Here is a 26,762-nt window from a genome sequence, read left to right on the forward strand (position 1 = left end):
AAAAAGCAAGTTATTTTAACTGAAGTTACCTAAGACCACTCCCTACCTCCTTCCATTCCAACTTCCTCTTTGGGCCAGGTGATGATGAAATAGCAATGGGCATTTGGGGGATCCTGCTAATTGTAAGTTGAGGGAGGGATACATTAAATTTGGGGTTAGCTAAAATTCCCACATATGGTTAAATTCCTATAGCCCTCCCAGGTTAAGAATGGCTTCCAGATATGCTTCAACATCCACTGCACTGACTGACCAGACAATGTAAAAAAAGGACAGGCCCCCAAATTCATAAGATAAACATACCCTACAATGCCCAACTAGAATAGTCTGTGAACAGTGGAGGAAACATAAGGAGCTAGAGGCTCATCTGTGGGAAATTCATTAAACTAATAAACTGTGAGTGCCTCCACAGAAGCTGTGCCTTATCGGGGATATACTCAGTAATGCCGCATCTCTCTCCAGCCATGAGTGCACTCTACCTTTTCCTCCCTTTCATGGTGGAAATCACATGACATTGAACTCATTCCAGGGCTTGTAGGTCACAAACCTACAGTGTAGAATAGATAGCAAGTACACACGTGGGAAGCCGCAGTTTTGTGTATCTCATTGTATTGTACTGAATTTTGATATTTCTGACAAATTTTGAACTGACAAAGTCTGACAGTTCCAATTAGAATGGCACACAAAAACTGCCTGCAACTCACTGAAACATCCTGAAGAAACAAGTGTTTCAGTGACAAATTCCTACACATATGCACCAATAAATCAATATATGTAGAAGAGCTTTTGCAGGGGGAAGGATGAATGCTAGGGATTGAATCAGTGCCTCACACATGCTAGGCAAGCACTAGACCACTGAGCTAGTGCCCCAGCCCCTTAGAAAAGAATTGTAAAACAATGTTCTTAATACAAGGTACTGGCAACTAGAATCTTAGAATTTCTTGTGTAATAAATCTAAATTTCAGAGTGATTTTGTGTACTTTTTCAAAATACCTAATCACACTGAAATTGAAATACAATAGGAAGGATCCTTTTTAATGGAGGCCAAAACAAAAAGCCTTCTGAATTCATAATTTAGTATGCTTCTTATTCTAAATAAATATTTACTATTGCACCTGGTAGATTCACAACACTGGGATCTACTTCTGGGCTTGGACAATGAAACATGAATTTGTGAAACATCTGTTACTTCTGAGAGTAGCATTTAGGAGCCATGAGCAATTTTACCATGTGCCTTTCCCTAGCCATGGCAGCCAGCAATGTTCCAGACAAGGGCAGAGGGTGAAAGGCAAATGACAAATAAACACATGGACACACACACTCAACAAAATAAATGCAAATTGGGATATAATTCTCACCTATCATATTTATAAAAATATAAAGTGGTATATTGTGCTAAAGCAGAACAACCCTACACCAATGGAGAGGGTACAGACTGGTCCAGCATTGACAGTGATCTTGAGATTCTTCTCAAAATTATAAGTGTCCAGGGCTGGGGTTGTGGCTCAGTGGTAGAGTGCTTGCCTAGCATGTATGAGGCACTCGGGTTGATTCTCAGCACCACATATAAATAAATTTAAAAAGCTATCAAAAAAATAAAATTTTTATGGGACTGGGGTTGTGGCTCAGCAGTACAGTGCTTGCCTAGCACATGTGAGGCCCTGGGTTCGATCCTCAGCACCACATAAAAATAAATAAATAAAGATATTGTGTCCAACTAAAAAATAACTATAAAAAAATTAAAAATAAATAATTTTTTTAAAAAATTATAAATGTCCAGCCAGAGAGCAAGGGTTAAATAAGTGATAACACATCTACATACAATGAGAAGCACAAAGCAGAGAAACAGGTGCTTGTATGTGCTGGAGGGGAAAGATGTCTAGGGATACTTAAAGAACCAGAGTGCAGAATATTAGGCCTATAGTAACCCCATTTTTGGGAGGCACAAAAACCATGAGGCTATCTGTGTTCACAAAAACATAAACACTAAAAAAAGTGGAGACCTCTATGAGTTAGAATTGACTAGGGTACAGGAGAATCAGGTAGATTTTCTTTTTTATTTTAAACACTCCTGTAGTATATGAATATATAAGAAATATGTACACTTAAAATTCATGCATATGCATTTATAATACATGCATACATATTAGAAATATAAATGCATGTATAACCAACCATATGTATGTATACATAATATATACAGCACAGGAAGATTCTACAGTAAAATATTAATAGTGAATCCATCTACAACCATATAGGATAGATGGTTTTAGGCTTCTTTTATTTTCTAAGATTTCTACACATAAAAAGTGTGTTTTAATCAGAAAAAAAGTAAGTGTTCCATTATGAACACTTTTGAAATATCCAGGTTTATTTTGAGTTAAATGTCAGTGACCTCTAAGAATCAACCCCTATTTGTTTTGAACTACTCATGAATATTTTACAGTGAAATCAAAAACTTCAATGGAAAATGAAAGCTACCCTGTAAGCCTATGTTGATTCCATTTCTTTATCACAAGAGTTCATCATTCCAGAATCTCTTTGATGGCATGCAAACCTACTTCCTGGCCACCAACGAACTACAAGCTGATAAAGCAGGTGCATAGTAAGAGTCTCCTCCTCCTGAATACACTGACAAAGACAACCAGGAAGGAACAGTGTCATTAATGTCTTGGAAGGCATCTTTAAAGATTGGTCAAAATTCACCAATTTATCAAAGGATCTGATGAAGCATTTTAAAATATATGTACCTAAAAACAGCAGCATGGTAGTACAATTTTTTTCATTCTAAACTACTTGAGAGGCCTTAAACACCACCAGATGCTAAAATGACTCCCCATTTGAAATGTCTACAGCAACACAAGCCTGGAGTACTGTGTGATATTCGCAGGTGAGCTTCCTAGCGTTCTACAAAACAATGTTTCTAGAGTCATGTTTCATAAAAGAGCTTCCTAGCATTCTACAAAACAATGCTTCTACTGAAACTGTTTCTAGGGTCATGTTTCATAAAAACATCACAAACATTGAGAAATAACCTAACCATTACTGTGTAAAATGAATTCCAGTCTGTCATGATAGCTGTAGATGTCCTTAGTGCTGATTATCAGATATTTGATGATCCAGAACATGAGATGCCTCTTCTCACTTCCCCTGAAGTAGAATGGAACCAGGAGATTAACTTTGGCTAATAAGATGTGTGTCAATTTCAGGCAACATAGTTTATTGCCAGTTAGATTTTCCTGAGATCTTCCTCTTAACTCTGCCTCAGTACCAACAAGATTTGGTAGTTACTCCAGCAGTCTGAGTCCCGAAGTAAGGATGCTTGGAACAGCCTTGGTTTGTTGTTACTGCATTATAGTCTAACTCACCCTGACAGATAAAAGAGATGGGGCCTTCCCCTATTTGGGAATAAGAGTATCTACTAAATCTGGGGTTTTCAGTCCCCCCATAATATTTTAAGGAATGTTAGTCCCCTCATTGGCTCTAAGACACTACATCCTCAAAAGTTCCTTAGATGTCTAGGGCATTTGTCTTTAAATTTTAAAAGTCTCAAAGTAATATTAAGATGATTATTATCCCTTTATTTAGCTAAAATTAACTGATCATCTGCGATGTGTCAGGTACTACTCTTACTCTAGGGAGGCAGCAGTGAACAAACTGCAAATGTGTCTTCCCTCCGACCTTGGTCTTGGTTTCTTCTCGTTTATATTCCTATTTTTTTTCCTTCCTGCTGTGTGTGTGCGTATACCCAAATTTAATCTTTTTTAAAAATATTTTTTAGTTGTAGATTGGCACAATACCTTTATTTTTTTTTTTTAATGTGGTACTGAGGATCAAACCCTGTGACTCACATGTGCCAGGCAAGCATTCTACCACTGAGCCACAACTCCAGCCCCCCAAGTTTAATCTTAAACAAGGCTCAGGCATAGCCTCATGCTGAGTTCACATCCTCCTATGACACACAGTCAGGCCACAGAGAGAAACCATCTAATCACGTGAGACAGAACAAGCTCTTCACCCCTCCTCTTCCTACAGCATGGCTTCCTCTGGGCTCCCAACTGGGGTATACCTCAGAATCCTGATAGAGACTGGCCAAGCACCAGGCAAATTGGAGGCAAGGTAGGACAGCTGTTTGTGTGATCCTGATTGCTCTGTGGCACTTGGAGGCTTGCTGTGCTTGGGTCTCACTCTAACCCAGCCAACCTATCAGCTCTGTTATACACACAAAATCAAATAGCTAATGAGGTGCCAGGGGCTTGGTGTCCAGGAAGGGGTGAAAAAGCATTGCTGTGGTGTGGAAGAGGAGGGTCACTGGGGACTGAGATAGTGGTAGAAGACTTGAGAAGCCTTCCTGGACAGCACTGGACTTTGGACAAGCAGGCAGGAGAATACACAAAGCAGGGCCTTGCTTTCCAATTGCATCCTTGGCTGGGGGAGGCATGAAGGATTGGGATAAACCTACTCCCTCATCAAAGTACTTCTGTTTTATATTCCTATTAGCAGTGGTTCCTAAGCTTTTCTGAGCTAAGGACAGATATATTTTAGCCTTCTAAATTAATGTCCCAGGAAGAGTGGTTTGCAAAGCATCGCTCTGATTTCTACGTTAGGAAAATATTTCTGTTGTGCTTACTTTGAAACTACTGACACAGGCTGACACTTTCAGTTATGGAGAAGTAGCTCAAAATTCACACAAGTGTGCATGGCTAGGGCCAGAGCAGCCACGCAGCTCTGCGTTTGCTTGTGCTAAGCCCTGTGCTATTTCCACCTTAACTACATCTCTAGTACTCATAGCACATCAGCAGCTTAACAGTTCTGAAAAGTGCAGTCAAACCTGTTTACCTTTATTTGATACGTGGATTATGTTACATGGGCCAGAATTCCCAACCCAGCATACCTATTAACACTTGGCACAGAGGTGTCTGGAGGAAAACTGGTTTGGGAAATATAAAAAGCACACGCTGATCCATACTCAACTTTGTCAGATCATGCACAATTTTCAGACTAAAATACAGAAACTCATTTACTCAGCAGGGTGGCAATGACACAGGACACTGTTAACTGGGTGATGACCACATGTACACAGAGCAGAGTCCACAGTATCTTCAGAACCAGGCAGAACTCTAATCAGCTCCAGCACATTCAAAATTAAAATGTCTCTTCCCACCAATACTGAAAACATACTTGAGGAGAAAGACATGGTTTTGGTTTGGATTCAGCCACAAAGACACTGCAGGCAAGTTGTTCCAGCACTGCTTCTGCTGAAAGACCTCGTGACTATACCGGGCAGAGATGGCAGGAAGTGTTGGGGACAGGGATTTCTCTTCAGAAACCAGCTCCATCCTCAGCACTCACAGAACACATTAAGATGGGATCCTGAAACCAGACAGAATAAGAAGGCCTCCCACCAACACCTTCTGAGTCCCTAGAACAGGGATTTTACGCTACTATGCATACATCCATGTTGAATGGCAGATCCCCTTAAAATCTAAACAACTGGCCCAGTGCCTGTAATCCCAGCAGCTCAGAAGGTAGAAGCAGGAGGAGCCAGCCTCAGCAATTTAGCGAGGCGCTAAGTAACTCAGTGAGACCCTGTCTCTAAATAAAATACAAAATAGGGCTAGGGATGTGGTTCAGTGGTCAAGTGCCTGAATTCAATCCCTGGCACCCACCCCCACCCCCCCAAAAAAATCTAAGCAACCAGGTTAGAAGTCATGTTATATTGTCTGCTAAGAGGCCCAAATTAGCTGTGCCTTGCCAGGCACCTTAGAATAACAATAGCTTGTAACTAGAGAGCATCGATAATGTAAAGATGCCATCTGGCTCTAGGACCACACATTATCTCTGATCCTCACACATTCAGGAAGCAGATGGCAACTGTGTGTGGCCCAGGTTTGTTCAAGGGCTCAAGTACAGTATCTTTCCCCAGTACCATGATCTCCCACATGCAATAACTAACATTAAGTTATCTGGAGTTTTTTTTTACCTTTGGCCACAGGAAAACCATTGGTTATGCTTTCTCTTCAAGAAACACAGCATGAGAGCAGGGAGGGTAGCAGGAGGAGCCCTTGCAGTCAGTGCCACAAGGGTCTCATAAAAAGCACACAACAAGATCATCATTCTCCAAAATGATCCATGTGTTTTTCCCTCTTGAGAGAGGTTATTTCATGAAGAAGGTGGATTTAAAAATATATCCTCTTCTCCCCTGAGACAATGGAGCAAGGAACAAATTTTTTTTTTTGGTTCTGAAACAAAGAAACTGACTGCAGGTGTAAATTATTTAACCTGCAACCAATGTCCCTGCATGTGATCTTCGGTTTCACTGTTTTTATGCAGCTAAATAAACAGTGCCCACGCTACAGTTTTAAGAGTTGCAAAGGAATTAAAGAATAAAAGAAAACTACCTGCTCCTGAAGGTCACCAGGAACCAACTACCCTCACCCCATCCCACCCCCACACACTAGCAGATGAACAAATTAATCAGTAGCAATTAGCTGAGCAAAGGAGTCCAGAGGCAGAGGCAAATAAGTTCTTTATTGTTAAGAGATAAGGACAAAAGGGTGGGGCTACCAAGGGCTCAAGGCCATTCGGAAGAAAGCAGGGGGGGTACCCATGGGAGTTCTCAGAGGACTGCAAGGTGTGGCCCCAGCTGGCAGCCACACTCCCAACAGAGCTGCCTTGGCCCCTAAGGTTTTGTTTCCATGGAAGAGAGAAGAGTGTAGGCTGTTAATGCCCCAGGAAGCTGTGTTTGGTTTGATCTGAGCTTGGCCTCCATCACAAACGCCTACTCAACCAGTGATCCTGACAGATTTTTCAAGCTGGGTTCTACTGTGTAAATAATTTTGCTATTTTGGAATCCTAAAGCCATAAATAAATTATGAGTAGAACTTTGAAGATTGCATTCAATTTCAGACTCATTTTTTTAAAAATTTTTATTTGTTCTTTTTAATCATATACAATAGCAGAATGTATTTCGAATCATTGTACACAAATGGAGCACAACTTTTCATTTCTCTGGTTGTAAACAATGTAGAGTCACATCACATGTGCAGTCATACATGTACATAGGGTAATGATGTTCAACTCATTCCAGCATCTTTCCTACCCCCAAGCCCTCTCCCTTATCTTCCTTCCCCTTTGCCCAATCAAAGTTACTCCATTCACCCCGAGCCCCCACACACCCCCACCCCGCATCATGGGCTTATCAGAGAGAACATTCAGCCCTTGTTTTATTTTTTAAATTTTTTAATTTGTTTTAATTAGTTATACATGACAGTAGAATGCATTTATGCACTTTGATATATCATACATAGATAGGATATAATTTCTTATTTTTTTAAGTATACATGTTGCAGAATTATATTGGTCATATAGTCACATATATACATATAGTAATAATGTCTGTTTCATTCTACTATCTTTCCTATTCCCATAGGCCCTCCCCTCACTTCCCTTTACCTAATCTAAGATAACTCTATTCTTCCCTAGTGCCCCCCACCTTATTGTGAATTAGCATCCACATATTAGAGAAAACATTCGGCCATTGGTTTTTTGGGATTGGCTTACATCACTTAGCGTGATATTCAGACTCTTCTTCTTTTTTTTAATCATACATTTTGAAATTTCCAACGTAAGTAAGCTCTAATACACACATTAAACACATAGGACACTTGTCAACAATAGTTGATCATAAGATATCGGTTGCAGGCAAAATAGAATTATTTTTGGATATCCAACTACTTAGAGTGTTATCCAATGAAGTGTAAAACTCTTGTTTTTAAAAAAAAATCTAGAAAGTTTTATGTGGTTTGATGATATAATTGCACATGATTTTAGAAAACCACAGGATGGTCAGCATCTTTCTTGCCAAGAGAATGTCCACAGAATTTTACAGCAAATGCCACCCTGCCCCAAAAGCTCCATTTTCAGACCATTTAGATTAGTAATGGAACAAAAACAATGTACATGCAGAGGACACAGGAAGCACACTGCCTTCAAACCATACACATCTGAAGACATTTAACAATGCCGCTGGCATTAGGATTTTCTTTACAGCCTCCCTTTATCATGGACCTAGTTTTATGGATGAAGCTGAAACCCAGCAGGCAGGCATCCCCTTCTCCTTCCTGTTTTAATTCCTGGGCATCTCCCCACCCCAACATCCCTGAAAGCCCCCATTAGCCAAGTGGAAATAGGGCACTGCATTTCTCACTGAATGAGAAACCAGCAGGCCATAGCAGCTTTTTACTAGAGACTGATTAAGGCCAAGAAAGTAAACTGTACATTCTCAGAGGCCAGGTGTAAGTCTGGAAAGCCCAGTTCACTGAGACCCACTATCCTGACAGCCCACCCAGCTTCTCTGCACCATCCAGCTAAGGGAGGTCCCAGCCATATTTCTGCCAGAGCAGGAAGCAGTGAGCTATGGAGTAACCAATAAGGGAGGGAGGCATCTCTATGTGCCCAAAGCCACCATTCCTGGAGCCTCCATGCTTAACCTACAGATTGGGGGACTACTGTTCAGCAGTGTTTGTAAATGGTGTCCCCAGCTCCAGGGATAATAGCAGCCCTTAAAATGTGTGACACTATGGCTCTCCTTAAAAATCATCTTGTGCTGTGGCTTTCTACTGTGGGTCAAATGCTGTGCTGGGATAGACACTGCCATAAGCATTTGCTCCTTTACACTTTTTTTTTTTTTTTTGTCTATGCTGTCCAGGATGGCCTCAAGCTTACCATCCTCCTGTCTCAGCCTCCAGGGTAGCTTGGACTACAGTATACACTTCTGAACCCCATTTAATCTTCATTCCATCCTGTGAGGAACAAGATTGGTTAATTTTTAACTGAAATACAATTTACAAAATTCACAATTCAGTAGCTTTTAGTACATTCAAAGTTGTAGCCATCACTATTATGTATAATTCCAGAACATTTTCATCACTCCAAGAGATACACAGTTTTTGTTTTTCACAAGTGCTGAGGCTCAAGCCTGAGGCCTTGCACCTGTTAAGCAAGTGCTCTACCACTGAGCTATACCCCAACCAGGGAGCACAATTTTTAATCAGTGATAAGGAAAATGAGGCAAAGATTAAGCAACACTCCCAAGATCACACAGTCTCATTAATAGCAGAGTGAGACAGAGCAGTCCCCAGAACCCTCTGCAGTGCTGGGTATTAGTGAACATCCCCCAACTGCCTTGAGTTCCACTGCTCCTTTTCGTCCTGCCTCCCCTCAAACAGAGGGTGCTCCCCAGGGTTCTGCCTCTGCTGTACTCTCACCAGATACACAGGCATACCCAATAGATTTCCTGCTTCAGACTCCCACTCTCAGATCTACCGCCCCAGTCTAAACTCTTCTCTAAGCCCCAGGCCTCAACACTGCCCCCCTCTAAAATTAGGCATCTCTACCCTAACATCCCCAGGCACCCACATGGGAGTGCAGAAGTACCCTTTCCTAACTCAGTGGATGGCATCACCACTTAGCATAGCAATTTAAGAGCTGGAGATCTGTGGAGTCCCACAGTCCCAAATTTTGATCTCAGCTCTGCTACCAATTAGCTCTGTGAACCTGGGCACATTTACTGCTCTTCTCTGAGCCTCTATTTAAAAAATTGTTCAATGGGTGTTTTTTCCTATTTTTCGATAAAATTGATCAAGGAACAGTTCTGTGGCTGTGAAGATTAAATGTGAAATACTTAGGGCCATGCCTGGCATACAGAGAGTGTTAATTAATAGTAACCAGTATCATGGTATGTGGAAGGTCCAACAGAACTCAGACATGCCTGCCTTTACCACACTCAGGTCAGGGGTATGAAAGTGACTGGAAATGCATCACTACTGTCTTCCTTTGGTCCATACCACATTTTACTTATCTGTTCATCTTTCAATGACCACTTGGGTTGCTTCCACATTTTAATTATTATGAATGATGCTATTATGAACATGAACATGGTGTACAAACGTCTGTTCAAATCCCTGCTTTCAATTCTTTTGGGTATATATACTTGGAAACAGAATTGCTGGATCATATGGTAATTCTATTTTTACTTTTCAGGGATCAAAATTTTAAGCCTAAGAGAAAAGAGATGAAAGTATGAAAATCAAAGTAACTTACTTTTTCTTTTTTAAAAATAGCTATATCCACTAAAAAGGCCTAGAAATAACAACTCAGCAATATTGAGCCCCCTTAGTTCCCAGACTGACATATCTAAATATTGTTTCCAGCTAAAAGGAACAAGGATTTCTCTGTGAAATGGCTAATTCAGGTCTGGAGGAGGATAACACATATATGTTATATATGTATATCCAAATTTTGATTTCTAAATACTAGCATTTTTCACTTAAAGGAACCAGGGTGCCTTAAAAACTTCCAGGACTAGGGTAAGAGTCCAAGATGTATCTGAATACTTTATACTCAGAGAATGAAAGGAGCAGAGTTGGGGATCAGTTTAAAGGGGCTCCCATTGGCCAAATCTGGGACAATGTGAGCATCAAAATAAATAATGGGGGCTTGGGTTATAGCTCAATGGTAAAACATGTGATTACCATGCATAAGGCCCTGGGTTCAATCCCCAGCAAGAAAGAAAAAGCGTTAAGTATAAAAATTACAAATAAAACCCAAACTCATGAGTTCATATGAATATAAATATATTTATATTCATATTTATATATATTGAAAAAGGGAAAACTCTTTCTTTTAGACAAACGTTCAATTAATAAATACAGAAGGAAGGGTAGATTTATAAAATCACCTTTTAGCAACCATCATAACAATACTTGATTTAGGCAATAATCACCAATGAACATTAAAACTAATGGATGAAAATTTGAGAAGTTGCAAAGTATTTCACAGTCTAAAAGTATATCACCATAAAAATATCTAATCATCACATAGGAAAAATAACAACTTCACAATGGAGAGTGCTGGTAGACAAGGCTTTAACCAGGTTAAGATAACCAGTAATGGAACAAATCTACATATTCACCTCTGATATTACTCACTGAAAAGATGTACCATCGTTTCTGTGGTATTCCTGACCATACCACAGGATAACCAGAATCCAAACAGGAGAAAACAACAGACAAACCCAAATTGAGTGATGTTCTACAAAATAAGTGGCCTGTATTCTTCTAAAATGTCAACAACATAAAACAAGGGATGAGGGACTATTTCAGACACAAGGAGATCAGAAAGACATGGCAAGTAAATGCACCACACAATCCAGACTTTCTTTTGAGACAAAGAGGAAACATAAATAAGATCTACAGATTAGCCAACAGTATTAAAATCAGTGCTGATTTCTTTGTTTAGGTTATCATACTGTGGTTATGTAAGAAAGTGATCTTTTCTTTAGGAAACTAAAGTTTTTAGAAATAAAAAAGCAAGGGCTGGGGTTGTGGCTCAGCAGTAGAGCCCTTGCCTCGCATGTGCGAGACCCTGGGTTCGATCCTCAGCACCACATACAAAAATAAATAAGTGAAATAAAGGTGTTGTGTCAACTAAAAAATAAATATTAAACAAAAGAAATAAAAAGGCATCAAGTTGGTCTGCGATTGTGGCTCAGTGATAGAGTGTGCTTGCCTAGTATATGAGAGTCACTGGGTTCGATTCTCAGCTCTGCATATAAATGAATGAATAAAGTAAAGGTCCATCAACAGCTAAAATATATATTTTTAAAAAGGCATCAATCTGCAATGTAGTCTTCAACAGACTTAAAACATACATAAATATATAGATATGCAAATATAGACAGAAAGAGAAAGAAAACTAATGTGATAAATATTTGATATTTGGAGACTCTAGGTGAAAAAAAAAACTATTTTTGTACTACTCTTAAAATCTTAAAATTATTTCAAAATAAAGTCTTTTATTTACTTATTTATTTTGGGGTACCGGGGATTGAACTCAGGGATACTCGATCACTGAGCCACATCCCCAGACCTATTTTGTATTTTATTTAGAGACAGGGTCTCACTGAGTTGCTTAGTGCCTCACTGGCTTTGAACTTGTGATCCTCCTAGCTCAGCCTCCTAGCTCAGCCACTGGGATTACAGGCGTGCACCACCATGTCCAGCTTCAAAATAAAGTCTTTAATGACCGCCAAATATTGAAATATATTAAATGTGTAAGGTTCCACAAGTTTGTATTGAGATTATGAAGGGGAAGAACAATGTTTGTCATTTAAAATTATTATTATTTTTTTTAGAGAATTTTTTTAATATTTCTTTTTTAGCTTTCGGCGGACACAACGTCTTTGTTTGTATGTGGTGCTGAGGATCGAACCCGGGCCGCACGCATGCTAGGCGAGCGTGCTACCGCTTGAGCCACATCCCCAGCCCCCATTTAAAATTATTCATCAACTTTTCACCAAAAGGTTGATGAAAGTATCAGTTTGTTATTAGAAAAACTGATAAAAGAAAAGAGTCAAGCATTTACTTTGCTTTTTCTGAACAAAGTGCACTTCATGGTAATCAAATGGATGATGAGAAAAATTCCTTAAAGAATTCCTGCTAATAAACACAGAAGGAAAAAAAGAGAAAAATCACCATTTTGTAATGCATCTAGTCCAGGGTCTCTGAATGGTAGCTAGACTCAACCAAAAAATACTCTATAGCTAATCTATTCGCTTACCAAAGTCATCCCCATCAAGATAACTTTCTTCCACTAAAGCTTTCTCTGGTTCATTTCTCAGCCCAGACCATTTTATCTCTAATTTCCTGCAGCCCTTGCTCTACGCCAGAGGTTCATATATTTGGGTTCACCTGGGAATCTTTTCAAAGACTGGATACCCATGCTGCATTCCAGAACAGGTTCTCCAACTTGGTCTTATTGCTACTTTAAATGGGCTCAGTCTTTCTTGTGAGGGGCAGTCCTGTATACTGTATGATGCTTAACAGCCTCCACCCACTAGGTGTCAGTACTCAACACACACCAGGGGTGACAACAAAACATGACAAACATCTAAAGGGGATATTGATTGGAAGGGGCCAAATCTCCTCTCACTCCCATGAGAAAGGACTGATCTGGGCCATGATCATCAAAGGCTATTAAAGTCACTAGGTAAAAGGTTGATGAGGAACTATAAGTTAATGGCCCAGCACCCACCAATCAATCTCACTGAAACTGAGACAACAGTTGCTACTGCCTGCCTGCTGATGTGTCTGCAGTGGGACACATGTGGCAGGTCGATACAGCTCTCTTATACTGCCTCCCAGCCCCACCCAAACCTCCAGAGGTCACCAGGTCATGGGAAATGGAAGAATGAAAGGAGAAGATTAAAACTACACTCAGGAGGCTATTGGTCAAAGCCAAAACTTGGAACCAGCTTCAACAAATAAACAGCACAAAAGAAGGGGAGTGGGCTCTTAACATATCAAGCAAATGGAATTGTGGATCTTGTTTAGATCCTAATTCAAACAAACCAAAAAGGCACTGGAACAAGTTAACATATACTGGTTATTAGATATTATTAAGAAATTATTATTTAGATGCATTATTGACATAAAAAAATTTTGGTGTTTTTTGCAGTACTCGGTATTGAACCCAGGGGTACTCTACCACTGAGCTACATTCTGATCCCTCTCTATTTTTCGAGAGAGGGTCCCACTAAGTTGCTAAGGCTGGCCTAAAACTTGTGATCCTCCTGCCTCAGCATCCTTCCTGAGTTTTGGGGATTACCAGTGTGTGCCATCACACCTGGCATAGAAAAAGTTCTTAACTGGTGGAGACACACACTATTTACAGTTAAGATGCAATGCTATCTCAGACTTGCTTTAAAAATTACAACAAAAAATGAAGGGAAGAGTTGGTGAAATAAAAATGAAAAACAATGATCACTGGTAACGCAGGATGAAGACACATCAGGATTTGTCATGCTATGTTTTTACTAGTATATGTTTGAAAATTTCCATATTAAAAATCTAAAGTTTTTAAGAATGTTGAAGAACATACCCAGAATATAAGATCAAAACTCAAATAAATAGTAACAAAGTAATCCAGCTAAAAAAGTAGGTAAAGCATATGAACATACCACTTCATGAAAGATGACAGAGAAGGCAAATAAGCACATGAAAGACCTTCAACATCCTTGGCCATTAGGGAAATACTAATTAAAACCACTAAAACATTTCACACCCACTAGAATGGTTATAACTTTTTTTTTAAAGAGAGAGAAAGAGAGAAATTTTTTTAATATTTATTTTTTAGTTTTCGGCAGACATAACATCTGTTTGTATGTGGTGCTGAGGATAGAACCCAGGCCGCACGCATGCCAGGCGAGCACGCTACCGCTTGAGCCACATCCCCAGCCCCGGTTATGACTTTAAAAATAACAACTATCAAAGGATGGCCAGGATGCAAAGTTAAGTTGAGCTTCACACACTACCATTAGAAATGCAAAATAGGATAGCCACTCAGAAAATGATTTGGCAGTTTCCTATAAACATATATTGGCCACATGGCCCTGAAATCCCACACATAGGTTTTACCCTAGAGAAATGGAAATTAAAATCATACAAACACAAACACCTATACCCAAATGTTCATAGGAGCTCTATTCATTATCATCAAAAATTGGAAACAACCCAAAAGTTGTTTAGTGTGTACATAAGCAAGCAGTGGTACATCCACAAAATGGAATACTACTCAGCAACGAAGAGGAACAGATACACCTAACAATAAACTTGAAAGGAACTATGCTAAGAGAACAAAGCCAGACTCCAAAGCTCCATACAGTACAATTCTATTTATGTGAAATTCTGAGGAAGGCAAACCTATAAGGAAGGAATCAAGTCACAGGTTGTCAGGCATCAGCTGCAGAAGAGGGAAAGGACAAGGATGTAGCTCAGTGGTTGTTGTGGTCAGCTCTTTTGTTGCTGTGACTAAATGACCCAACCAACACAACTGTAGCAAAGGAAGAGTTTATTTGAGGGCTCAAAGTTTCTAAGGTCTCAATCCATAGACAGCCAGCTCCATTCCTCAGTGCTCAAAGTGAAGTAGAACATCATGGTGGAAGAGTGGGGCAGAGGGAAGCATCTCACATCATGATCAGAAGCAGAGAGACTCCACTCACCAGATACAAATATATACCCAAAGCCATGCCCCAATTCCCACCTCCTCCAGCCATATCCCACCACTCCATAGTTAATCCTTTTCAGAGGATTAAATCATTGATTAGGTTTAGACTCTCAGAACCCAATCATTCTTCTCTGAACCTTCTTGCACTATCTCACACGTGAGCTTTTGGGGGACACCTCCCATCCAAGCCATAATAGTGGTAGAGTACATGCTTAGCACGAACAAGGCCCTCGGTTCCATTCCCAGCGTACACACGTGAATAAATACACACAGAAACAAAAGCATTACTCACAATGTGAACAGTGCTCATCTCTGATTAATGAGATTCCAGGAAATCTGTTTGTTTCTTTTAATATACTGGTATTTTCTAATTTTTTTCCCCTCAAATTGGTGTTGTATGATTTCCTTAAAAAGCAATTTTAAGACAAGCAGATAGAAAGATAAGGAAAAGTTCCTCCATAAAGCCTTTCCCAATCCCTCACCTATTGTATATTCCTGTCACTGAACCTTTGAACCTTAAGTCTGTGTAGGTTAGAGTCTACCTGCAGCACCCGTCTGGCTAATGATTTTTGGTGACATCAGTTATGCTGAAGCTGAATGCCTATCAGTTAAGGATGAAGCAAAAGACTTTTAATTTTTAGTGGGGAAGAGGGTTTACAAATCTTTTCTCTTCTAGAATTTTGCTCTGTTTTCACATCCACAGCAAAAATCTATTTATTAATATGAAAATGTATTAAGTACAAACTTTATTAAAATGGATACTTCTACATGATTCTTACACATGCCAGGAATATCCCAGAGTGATATTTAAAACATTTTCTTACAATAAAAACAAATCAAACAAAAAAGTCAAATCAAAACACTACAACACTGTGACTTATCTCTAGCATAAGGAAACCAATCGGGAAGCCAATAGCCTATTTGCTACAGACAACAAAAACAAATTAGAAAGCTTCCAAATATCACAGTTTTAGGATTTCAGTTCAATTAATGAAGTAGGTCCAACTCCAGCCTGTCTCTCCACTGAATGCTGCTACCAATGATGGAAACAATGCCTGCAGCAGGTTTTCAGAGCAGGATTCTGAAAAATAAATAGTAGTAGGCAGATGGAGAAGACGCCCAGAATTCAAAGCGCTCGTGAGCTAGCAGACAGATTCTTGTTTTTCCTCCAATATCCCCAAGCTTAGACCCAAGGGAACCTCAAATGCAGAAAAGAGAACCAGGTACAAAGCCAGGACAATCCCTCTAGTTCTGGCTAGAGAAGGTATTAAGGGAATTACTGACACTCATAGACATTGAAGAAATCCTAGGTTTTATTTTCCTTTCTATATTTTTTTCCTAATTTTCTCTTATCTCCTAGACCCCAGGCAATCCTGAGCAGCCGAAGCAGATGCAAATTCCCACAGTTCTGAGGATGTAGAATTTTCGTGTACCTTCAGAGGAACTAGGGTTCCTGTGCTTTCTGCCTTTCCCTGTCCTCCCACCATGTAACCTAGAACACTGAACACAGTGTGGGAAAGGTACAACAGAGCAGGGTAACTAAGCGGCCAGCTTTGTGTTCACAGACCCAAAAGGGGATTCTAAGGAACTGGAGAGTATCTAGGAGATAGAATAAATTGGAAAGCAAATCCAGAAGTTGTTTATAAACTTCTGGACTCACCCCAAGTTTACACATGTAGATCTGACTCTAAATAGCACAACAGAGACTTTGAGAATTTAACTATGGGATAGATCACCACCCAGGTCCCAGACTGACCACTGAAATGAAACATCCAAATAGCATTGCAAAGATTTTGAAAGAACTGATATGGAATCCTCACCCGCCAAATGACTGGTCCAAACCGACCACTTGAATCCAACCAGGCTGACTGCTTTCCGAAGCAAAACAGGCCAAAATCAACATTCTTCATAGCATTTAAACAAGACCAGATTCATAACATAACCATCAAATGCCCATGATATAAACCAAAAATTACTTGGCAAACAAAGAAACACCAGGAAAATGAATGGAAAGAGAGTCTCAGCAAAGACACAGAAGATATAAAGAAACAAGTAGAAATTTTAGAACTATAAAGCACATATCCATAAAAAAAAAAAATGGGTGAGTTCAGTAGCAGAATGTAGTTGACAGAGGAAAAGGATCAGTGAACTTGAAAATAATCTGAATTACAAAGAGGGGTAAAAAGTGAACAGAACCTTAGGGTCTTATGGAACAATATGAGAAGATCTACTATCTATGTAATTTGAGTTCCAAAAAGACAGGAAAAAGATTAATAAACAGAAAAAGATTTTGAGGAAATAATAGTTTCAACTTTCCCATATTTGGCAAAAGATATCAATTTAAAGATTCAAGCCCAGTGTGGTGGCACACACCTATAATCTTAGCGGCTATGCGACTGAGACAAAAGGATTGCGAGTTCAAAGCCAGCCTTGGCAACTTAGTGAAGCTCTCAGAGACTCAGAGAGACCCTGTCTCAAAAAATAAAAATGGTTGGAGGTGTCACTCAGTGATAAAGCACCTCTGACTTCAACCCCCAGTACAATAAAAAAAAAAAAAAAGAAAGAAAAAGGAAGAAAGAAAGATTCAATAAAAATCAATTGTGTGCTCAAATGTATCATTCATACTTAAACACTGAAAATGAATAAAGTTTGAAAGCAGCCAGAGGAAAATGATGCATTTTACACAGGCAGACAATTATCTGAATGATTTTAATGATGATGCAGAAACTTATCATTAGGAACAATGAAGGCTAGAAAGAAGTGGAATAACATTTTAAAGTACCGAGAAATTGACAACCTATAATGCTATATCATTCAGGAATATAGGTGAAATAAAGACATCCTCAAGTAAAGGACAAGAAGAACTTAGCCAGGAAAACTACTACAAATGAAATGCTGCAAAGTTATTCAGATAGAATGAAAATTAATCCAGAGGTGCTGGGGATGTGGCTCAAGCGGTAGCATGCTCGCCAGGTTCGATCCTCAGCACCACATATAAACAAAGATGTTGTGTCTGCCGAAAACTAAAAAATAAATACTAAAAAAATTCTCTCTGTCTCTCTCTCTTTAAAAAAAAGAAAGAAAGAAAGAAAATTAATCCAGAGACAAACCAGGAACATGAAAGAAAAGCCATAGAAATGGTTAAATCCTAGGTAAATACAACATGCAGTTCCTCTCAATTTCTTTAAACTCTGTGTGATAGTTAAGAGCAAAATTAGTAACACTATCAAATAGGGTTTCAATGTATGTGACAAATAAAACAAGGGAGGAAAAGGGAACTATGTAGTGGCAAGGTTTCTACATTTCATTGGAAGTAATAAAATATCAAGTATAAAATAGACTGTAAGAGGTTAATGTAAAGTTAATTATGTATAATGTAATTCCTAGAACAAATACTTAAAAACTGTATAAAAAGGCTGGACATGATGGCACATACCTGTAATCCCAGAACTCAAGAGGCTGAGACAGGAGGATCACAAGTGTGAGGCTAGCCTTAGTAACTTGGCAAAACCAGGGAACCTCCTCAACTTTAAAAAGACCATCTAAAGAAAATATACAGCTAACATCAAACTTAGTGGGAAAGAATGAATGCTTTCTTCCTAGGAAACAGACGCTGATGTCTGCCATCACCACTCATACTCAACATCATACTTGAAGACCTAACCAGTGCAAAAAAAACCCCAATTAAACAAACAAATAAATGAATAAAATACATACAAATTAGAAAGGAAGCCTGTAATCCCATGACTACAGAGGCTGAGGCAAGACGGTCCCAAGTTCAAGCCAGGCTCAGCAACTTAGTGAGACCCTATCTCAAAATAAAAAATAAAAAGGGCTGGCGATATTGCTCATTGGTTAAAAACCCCCTCTGTTTTCAATCCCCAGTACCAAAAACAAAAAAACTCACAACTGTCCCAATTCATAGAAGCATAACTGTCAATGTACATAAGTAGATAATCCCAAAGTAATCTATAAGAAAGCTCCTAAAATAAATGAGTTAACAAGACTGCAAGATATGGAGCCAACATTAAAAAAATCAATCACTGGTCTGGGGTTGTGGCTCAGCAGTAGAGCAGTTTGCCTAGTACGTGCACAGCCCTGGGTTCTATCCTTAACACCACATAAAAATAAATAAATAAAAATATAAGTATTGTGTCCAACTACAATTAAAAATAAATATTTTTTTAAAAATCAATCATTTCTACACTCTAGCAATAAATGATCATAAACATAAAAGAAAAAAGTATGTGTGATGTGTGTGCATATGTACATCTCAGTTATCACAGCTCTGAAAAGAATGAAATACTTTGATATAAATCTACCAAAACATGCACAGGAACTAAACACTGAAAACTATAAATCATTGAATAAAGAAATCAAAAGATAGCCTAAATAAGTGAACGGGTCTACTGTGAGCATGGTGGAAAAAATATAATTAAAATAACAATTCTTCGCAAATTAATCTACAGATTTAACACAATCTCAAAATCCTGGCAATGTATCTTTTGGAAATAAGCTGATCCCAAACTTTATATGCAAAGTCAAAGGAACCAAAATCAGCTAGTCATGTTGGATCCCTACGAGGGCTCTGTCCTAAGAATGGATTATTGTCACTATAAAAAGGACACACAGCAGCTCTGCTTCTGACATGTGAGCACATAGTTTTAGTTCGTTTCTGCCCCTCTATCTTCTGTTACATAGGATGCAGCTAGAATGCTTCATCTGATGTTGGCACCTTGATCTTTAGCATCCCAGCTTCCAGAACTGAGAGAATAAATTTCTGTTCTTTATGAATGACCCAGTCTGTGCAATTACGACTTGGTCTGAGTGACTTTGAAAAAGAACTAAATTGGAAAACTCTTACTACTTGATTTTAGTTACTATAAAGCTACGACATTTTTTTTTCCTGGTACCAGGGATTGAAGTCAGGGGCACTTAGCCACTGCCACATCGCCTGCCCTATTTTGTATTTTATTTAGAGACCGGGGTCTCATTGAGTTGCTTAGTGCCTCACTGTTGCTGAGGCTGGCTTTGAACTCAAGATCCTCCTGCCTCAGCCTCCCCAGCCGCTGGGATTATAGGCATGTGTCACTGTAAGGGCTAGTAAAGCTACAATAATTAAGACAAAGAGATGTTAATAAAAGGATGGATAGGCTAATCAATGAAACAGAATAAAGAGTGCAGAAACACAAATAAAACCAACTGACTGTTGACAACAATGGAGAGATGGTTCAATGAAGAGGAATAGTCTTTTCAACAGTGTTGGAACAGCTGGACATCAACAGGCAAAAATCTAAACCTCAACCTAAACATTTCACCTTGAATAAAAACTTAAAAGAGATCACTGACCTTAATGTAAAATGTAAAACTGCTAGAAAATGGGGAAAAAATCTTTAAATACTGACATTCTTAAAAATAATACCAAAAGCACAATTCATGAGGGGAAAAAACTGATAAATTTCATGAAAATGAAAAACCTGTTCTGCAAAAGAGACTGCTAAGAGGATGAAAAGACAAGCCAGAGACAGAGCTAAAATATTTGCAAGTCACATATCTGACAAAAGTAGTAGAATTATAAAAATTCATCACTTAGAAAACAAACTGTCCAATAAAAAAGAAATGACTTGGATAAGTCATCCAAGAGAAAATATACATTACAAATAAGCACAAGATGCATAACATTGGGGCTGGGGATGTGGCTCAAGCGGTAGCGCGCTCGCCTGGCATGCGTGCGGCCCGGGTTCGATCCTCAGCACCACATACAAACAAAGATGTTGTGTCTGCCGCAAACTAAAAAATAAATATTAAAAAAAAAAAAAAAAAAAAAAAGATGCATAACATCATTAGCCATTAAGAGAAATGCAATTAAAACCACCATGAGCTGTCACTACTACTACAAAGCTATTACCAATTAGACATGCACATACCCTCTGACCCAGCAATTATCTCCTAGGTATTAAGCCCTGTGAAAGAAAAAGCTATGTTCACATAAAATAATATATGATTATTTATACTAAATATCATAATCATAATCACCAAAAATTGCAGACAACCCAAATGTCCTTCAACAGGATGAATGAGTAAAGAAACTGAGGTACAGCTGGGCATCTATACTCCCAGCTACTCAGGAGGCTAAGGCAGGGGGACTTCTTGAGCATAAGAGTTCAGGACCAACCTGGGCAACATGGAAAGACTCCTACTCTTAGTGGGGAAAAAAAGAAAGTATCTGAGATACATACCTACAATGGCAAACTACTCATCCATTAAAAAAAAAAATGAACTATTGATAAAACACAACCACATGAATGAATCTCAAGTGCATTATACAAATGAAAGACAGTCTCAAAAGTACATATTGTATGATTTCATTTCTATAACATTCTGGAAAATACAAAGCTATAGTCATGAGAAACAGATGCGTGATCACCAAAAATTGGGAGAGACTATGAAAGAATAAATGTTGTGGGCTAAAACTCTTCTGTATCCTAATGTGGTAATGACTAAATGAATGTGTGCATGAGTGCATATGTGCATGTATACATTAAAACTCATAGAACTGTACATCAAAATTTTTCAATGTACTGCATATTAATTTTAAAAACAGAATAGTGGAGACGACCACCATTGTTGGCATGTGCCCAAGCTTCTATAATGCAAATTTTTGCCAGTTTATTTATGCTCTCAAAGAAAATGATGTACATTCCCTAATTAGATTTTTTTGTTTAATTCAAATTCAAGATATGACAAATTATAAATTAGTTTTAGTTATTTCTTCCAGATTCAAAAGAGAAAACACAGCCTTCAATTTTGCCACTCAATCTTGAAACAAAAGATGAATTTTCAAAATGGTAACCAAAACAAAAGCAAGACAGTGTCTACTAGACAGGGCCAACCAGAGAGGCTAAAGCATACTGCTCAGAAATTTGCTGTACACATGATTTGTACTCTTTGGTACATATTCTGTATTTCCATAAAAGGTTCTTAAAAGCACCGGGTACAGAGGCACACATCTGTAACCCCAGCAACTTGGGAGGCTGAGGCAGCCTTAGTAACTTAGCAAGATCCTATCTCAAAATAAAAAAGGTTAGAACCTGGTGGTAAAGTGCCTCTGGGTCTAACTCCTAGTTAAACAAAAGTTCTTATAAACAAAAAACAAAAATTTCTTAAAAGTAACAATGTAAATTTATATTTGTAATTCCAAAAGCCAGTAGGTTTTATACCCAATGATGAACTATAGAACAGCATTTATAATATCCCATTTCTTTAGGTTTGCACACCCAGAAACAAGTCTAGAATGACACACCTAATTACTAATGAAGGTCATTCTCTCTAACTGATGAGAACACTGGCAATTTTTACTTGTTTCTTCATTTTTCCACTATAGTCTGATTTTCTTTTAAACAGACACAAATATTTTTATAATCAGAAAGTAATTTTTTTTCCATCCTGGAAAATGGCATTCAAGTTAAAAATGTGGTATTTATAACACAGACAAATGTGTATATGAATTTAACTGTGAGCTCCTTGACATAAAGGAGCTTTGTAAGCCTCGTCCAGCACCAGATTCCCCAAAGACACTTCGCCAGATGTGAGGCTGGAGCAGGAAAATGGAAATAGGGAAGGTTTCTCAAGAGAAGCAGTAACTTGGAGAGTCTGAATAAAGGGGAGTAAGGAATCAGACCAGTGGCAAGGGTGACTGGATGGAAGTAACAAAGAGGGAGAGTGGCTACTGGGAGAGAACAAAAGTATACAGGGGGACATGGACATGTGGAAGAGGTGTCAGGGAAAGAGCAGAGCTGAAGCAAAGGCCTGTCATGGGGACAGAAAGAGTGGTTTCATGGAAGACCAGTGTCTGACCCCTCCTGGAGCTGCCCATCCCATCCCTACTCCTTTCCCCTCCTGCCCCAAGGGAAGTGGCCCCAAGCTGTTCCTCATATAGGGTGTCAAGCTCAAGACCTTGAGGTATCATACACAAGGGGGATGGGTACCTCGCAGCAGGGCACCAACCCCCCTAACTTGGCCTAGCTGGGAAAAACTCCACCCAGTCATACGCTCTCAAGGATTTAATCACCAACAGCAAACTGGCATCAGAGAGAGCAGGTGATCAGGAAAGAACATTTTAAATACAGTCTATCAGAACAGATCATCCGTATAATCTATTACATGTAGAAAACGTAATGCCTGCAACTTTACTTTAACATTTAAGACTCCTCTGACCCTTAAGAGTTACTGGGGGCAGTGGCACACATCTGTAATCCTAGTTGCACAGGAGGCTAAGGTAGGAGGATAAAAAGTTTGAGGCTAGCCTCAGCAACTTAACAAGATCCTAAGCAACTCGATGAGAACATGCCTCAAAATAAATTAAATCAATTGGGATGTAGCTCAGTGGTAAAGCACCCCTGGGTTCAATCAACACCCCCCACCCCCGCCAAAAAAGTTGTTTTGGGAGGTTATGAGAGTATAAAACAGAAAATGCCTAAGTGTACACACCATAGATTCTGAATGTTGTACTGCACTGTGTGCAGCCAGTTAACAGTGCAATGTGGCTTGTTCTACTAGGCCTCTTAATAAGGCATTCATTCCTTAAAGCCAGGGATTGTGTTTTCCACTGCAAATGAGTCAGGCAGCAATGTTTTTCACATACTTCCCCTTGCAGTCTACTTACTTTCAAACACAGTATTTTCTCCTCTTGGCAGGGATCCACAGGTACCGAGAATACTCCTTCCCTTTTAGTTTGCACCTTCCACTTGCTCCTTGACAGACTCACTCATGGGACTCTTTCAGGCCAATGATGGCCAGTCCTCAGCTGTCTAGACAAGACAGTGCCATATCCTGCCCTTCATATTGGGGCCATAGGCCCTGTATCACACCAGCCGATTTTTGTCCTCAAGTTCTCAGACCAAGGCAGTCAGTGTTCATGAGTCCCTGGCAAGCACAGACAAGCCTGACAGATGGGTAACCCTGCGTAAGTTGGCAGCTCTTGGTTGGCCTCAGGCTAAAGCAAGGCCAGAGTGGCACTGGGCAGAGCCAACATCACTTTCAGACAATATCGGGTCACAGTCTATGAAGGGAGCTCATGGGTCCTTTGGGGCTCCGGGGCCACAGGATGCCTTGACCAGGCAAGCTAGAAAGAAAAATTGAGCACTACTGAGTAAAAGTAAAAGCCCCAAGATTAGTGAGCCCCAGTTGCTGCCTTCCAGTTTCTCTTGAAGGCCTGGATTTCCTGCAGCAAATCCAAAGGAACCCCATGAACCTACACGTGGCAACTGAGAGCTGACCAGCACCCGCTGCAGTACTAGCAGCAGCCTGGCCATTCACAAAGGCCTCTTGCACATCTCAGCAGAAACCCCAGAGTGGAAAGCCCATGATAGTTTGCACCCACCTCTGGTTTAGTTGTGGTGTCCCCCCAAAGCTCATGTGAGACAATGCAAGGAGGTTCGGAGGAGAAATGATTGGGTTATAACCTTAATCCAATCAGTGACTTAATCCCTAGTGGGATAAACTGAGTGGTAACTGAAGGTAGATGGGGTGTGGCTGGAGGAAGTAGTTAATTGGAGATATGGCTTTGGGGTATATATTTTATACCTGGAGAGTGGAGATCTCTCTCTCTCTCTGCTTTCTGATCATTATGTGAGCTGTTTCCCCTCTACTGCACTCTTCCACCATGATGTTCTGCCTCACCTCAAGCCTCAAGGAATGGAGCCAGCCTTCTATGGACTAAGACCTCTGAAACTGTGAACCCCTAAATTAATCTTTTCTCCTTTACAGTTGTTCTGATTGGGTCCTTTAGTCACAGTGGTGAAAAAGCTGATTTAAAAAACTACCCGATGGTAGTTTTGATAACTTAAGTTTTGACATTTGATAACTTAGGTTTTGAGAGAAACTCGGAGTTTTTAATTATATCCAACAAATGAAAGCTCTAGCTAAAATAAATTGGCAAGTCATCTGTTTATCTGTATTCATTCAGTCAGTCATTGGTTTTGAATGCATCATCATCTGCACACATGGAAGAAAATGCTGGAAGGTACTGCATATGCTTATTAATTCAAAATAAATCTGTTTTAAATACTGTATGTGGAGCATATCTGAAGTACACTTTTGCTTGGTTTATAATCACACTCCTATTTAACTTATCATCACAGTTAAGCCATGTCTATAAAATAAATGTCCCAATTAAATAATCAAGACATAAGCTACTGGGAGAGCATTTGCCTAGTATTCCAAAGACCCTGGGTTTGATCATCTAGCACGATCAAAAGATAAAAATTAAAAAAATAACATAAGCCGTTCCATACAGTACTTTTGTGCCAATTCGGAAGAGATCCTGGTCTGGATGGGAGCTTAGCCTGACCAGAGGATAGCAAATTTAAAATGGCAACCCCCTCTGAGCTGACAAATTGAGAATGGACAACCTTTCCTCCCAGCGGATACTCCAGACCTGGGACATATGACTGGACAAACAGAGCATTCAAGTTGGATCTCAGCCTCCCTCATCCTCTCAACTAGACTAATTGTGCAGTACACAACCTATCCAACTGTGCAAAGTGGCCTTAGACTATAGTGACTTACAGAAGGATGTTGGGGAACTTTCTTTATTCTTCTTCTTTTTTTAAATATTTTTTAGTTGTAGATGGACACCATACCTTTATTTTATTTATTTTTATGTGGTGCTGAGGATTGAACCCAGTGCCTCACATGTGCTAGGCGAGCGCTCTACCATTGAGCCACAACCCCAGCCCCTCTTTGTTCTTCTTTGAAAAGAAGATCATTGAGTCAATCTGATTAAATTCTGTACTTGGAAGGTCTAAATGATCTGTGTGTTAAGTATTAAGAAGTTTACTGTTGCAGGGCACAATGCCACAGTCTTATAATCCCAGCTGTTCAGAAGACTGAGGTAGAAGGATAGCAAGTTCCAGGGCAGCCTCAGCAACTCAGCAAGGACCTAAGCAACCAAGACCCTGTCCCAGGGTCATATACATAAACATAAAAAGAGCTGGGCACATAGCTCAGCAGTAATTACCCTGGGTTCAACCCCCAGTTTAAAAAAAAAAAAAAAAAAAGTAGTGGTTTACAATTGTATACAGCTACATATTTTTTTTTTCCAAATTTAACTTTGTTTTCATTTATACCAATCTGGTCCTGAGACACAATAATAGATTTTATAATTGTTTGAAAAAAAAAATGCAAGCAGCCTTCAGAACTCCATGGAGCTAGACACAATGTTCTACAAACCACTGGCCCTGCAGGGCTCCCCTTGGGCTTCATTCAGCCTGGCAACTTCATTCATCTAACTAGCTTGACAACTCCTGGGCCTCTAAAGCTGAAGCTTTTCCAAAGCACCCAACAAAGATGATGGAAGTGAAGTGCAGGCATACACAGCATCTGCCAGGCAACCTTACCAAAGCCTTGGAGCCAAATACCACAGGAACACACTCACCAACATCCTTGCCATTGCCGTGTACTTCAGTACCACACACACCATCATGCAATGCAGAATGACTTACCTGTGACAGTGGGGGCCTTTTTGCCCAGTTTCAGCTCCAAAACCACACTCTACAAAGAATATAGACAAATATGCTGACAAATTATCCTGATCTCACTTCACTAGCATAAAAATTAAGGAACTAAAAAGCAAAAGTACATCTATCAACAAGAAGGGTATCTTAGGGGCTCGGGATGTGGCTTAAGTGGTAGCGCGC

General features: G+C 39.5%; 1 protein-coding gene and 1 long non-coding RNA gene across 3 annotated transcripts in view; one reads left to right on the plus strand and one right to left on the minus strand.

The window, feature by feature from the left end:
- The window catches only part of Cmtm4 (CKLF like MARVEL transmembrane domain containing 4), a 58,956-nt gene that overhangs the window by 19,081 nt on the left and 13,113 nt on the right, over window positions 1-26,762 (minus strand). The gene's annotated exons all lie outside the window — the stretch shown is intronic.
- LOC139702813 (uncharacterized) overlaps window positions 4,033-26,762 on the plus strand; it is a 30,663-nt gene continuing 7,933 nt past the window's right edge. The window contains exon 1 of the long non-coding RNA XR_011705392.1: window positions 4,033-4,116. This is a non-coding gene — a long non-coding RNA (uncharacterized lncRNA). The remainder of the gene's footprint in view (window positions 4,117-26,762) is intronic.

Source organism: Marmota flaviventris, chromosome 18 (genome assembly GCF_047511675.1).
Source record: "Marmota flaviventris isolate mMarFla1 chromosome 18, mMarFla1.hap1, whole genome shotgun sequence".
NCBI classification, from domain to species: Eukaryota; Metazoa; Chordata; class Mammalia; order Rodentia; family Sciuridae; genus Marmota; species Marmota flaviventris.